The sequence below is a fragment of the Haliaeetus leucocephalus genome, unplaced genomic scaffold, assembly GCF_000737465.1.
Source record: "Haliaeetus leucocephalus isolate CR32 unplaced genomic scaffold, Haliaeetus_leucocephalus-4.0 Scaffold526, whole genome shotgun sequence".
In the NCBI taxonomy this organism is placed as follows: domain Eukaryota; kingdom Metazoa; phylum Chordata; class Aves; order Accipitriformes; family Accipitridae; genus Haliaeetus; species Haliaeetus leucocephalus.
Genome location: NW_010972962.1, coordinates 2,535,969 through 2,538,204, shown reverse-complemented (window position 1 = coordinate 2,538,204; position 2,236 = coordinate 2,535,969).

The window sequence follows — 2,236 nt, the reverse complement described above, 5'->3', positions numbered from 1 at the left end:
CCAAAGGGCAGATGCCTTGATGAGGCTGCCAGGCCTGTGCAAATGAGAAGTGGGGCTTTCTACTGTGGCCTTTCTAGAGTTTTTGCTCTCAGGTTCCTCCACTGCCTGTCAGTGAGTATAGCAGCAGCAGAACCCGCTTTTTATTCGTGGCATCTAAAATAGTGAGGGCTGTGTCAATGCATAGGTGTTTGTGCCAGCAACGTTCAGCAGCTTAGTTTACAGCTAGTCTTGCAAAGTCATTCACTGAGATTCTTGTCATGTTTTACTATATAAAATCCTTTGAGTAAGGGTGGGGAAGAAAAAAAAAAGTCATCTAATGTAGAAGTCCAGGCAGTGAGATCTTCCAGCCGGGACCGTTGTCAGAGTTTGTCAGTGTTCCTGCTCCAAGGACTTGGCAGTGACCTTTGTGGAAGGGTAGCTGCTCACCTGGTCACAGAGCATACATGGGCTCCTGGATGTCACCATATAACTAATGACAGAGATGTCCTTTTCAGTGTAAGCTGATGTAAAAGCTGTAACTTGTTATACTTCTTCCCTTTTAGAAGCCGCAGTACAGCTCCTGCGTGCATACTGTTTGTGTTATGCAGCCACCTAGAGGGCCTGCTGCCTGTACCGACTTTACACTGTTGACCAGAAACCACAAAACTGCAGGAAAATACAAGCTCTGCTGACCCTTAGTGGCCGTAACTCGGCTGCAGTCCTGTGGGAATGTTTTTACAAATTCAGTACTGCTGTTCTGGTGCTGTTTTGCAGGTGTTGTCATATTTCTTGCGGGGAAAAGGTACTGACTAACCTGCTGGGGGCAAATACTGGGGAAGCACTGTCAGCAGAGAAGAGGATCTGGGCATCATAGAGGAGAATATACCCGACCTTGAGATTTTACGGCAGTTCCACAGAGCAAATACAATATCTTGCATCTAGGGGCTATCAAAATTGACGCTGAAAACTGGAGGTGAGTCATTGCCTGGCAAAGAGAGAAGGAAGAAAAACTGGAGGCAAAAGGCAAAGTGATTAAAGACCACCACTTGGCTTTGATGGACAGATGTGATTCTTGGAGACACTGCGAGATGCATGTCTGGTTCAGACAGGAAAGACAACCCCTTGTACCAGTGAGACTTCACCTGGAGTATCAGACACAAGCCTGGCTTTCAAAGATCAGGAAACAGGAATTTGAATAGGCAAAGAAGGCCTCAAGGTGATCAAGGGAACTGAAATACTATTTTATAAGAGCAATTTAAAGATACAGCAAGGCAACATGCAAAAGGATATGAAACGTTTCCCCCACTAAAAAATATCACTGATGTCAACAACAGAGCAGGATAAAAGTCACATGATGCAAGATCAGATGAGCATAAATTGCCCAAACCTTTTGGGCTGGAAAGTCACTGTATTTTTAGCACTAAGAGCAGTGAGGCTCATTAGCTATGTCTGAAGTGCCAAGAGGAGGGAACCCCCTCCCCTTGCTAAAATGCAGGTTGATCCATGAGGTGGTTGTCAGCACCAGTACTTCCAGCCCCATGTTCCTGCTCTGGTGGTGCTCTTCAGACCTGCTAATTTCTCAAGGTATGTCATGATGACTGTAAGAACAGCGTCCCTGCATCAGTGTACCCTGCACTCCAGCAAGGGGAAAAAAGTCTGTGAGAGGCTGTTACGGACAGCCTTTTGGTCTGACTACAATCCTCCATTTCTACTTCACGGTTAATTTACACAACATCTCTTAGAACAACTTTTCAGAGGCCGATATGTTGAAGAAGACGTCTGTGTTTTCACTCTTCCTTGCGGCACTTGACTGTCTCCCAGTGCCGTGCCCCCAGCTTGTCCCAGCTCCTGTAAAAGACTGAAGCTGGCGCTTCTCTTCCCAGGACACCTTTATACAAGTGATACTCCCTCACGATCCCTCAGCCGTGGGGGTGCCTGCATCCGCAGTCGGGTCGTGATAAATGCCATGGAAACACAGACCAGAACGCTAACTTCTTACCCGAACGGCTCACGCGTTTGATGTAAGCCAACTGACAGGTTCTCGGCAGATCTACGCAGACCTGCACTGCGCGTTTCATGCCCGAAGACAAGGCTGGTTTTCAGCGAACGAGTTCTGCCGCAGCTCTCCAGGTACGCGCCGGCCGGGCCGCAGCCGGCGAGGAAGCGGGAGCGGGGCCTGCCCGAGCCCCCTCTCCGTGGGGAACCCGGCGGGGCCGGGCGGAGCCGCAGCCCCGGAGCGGGAGGCCCCGCGGGACCG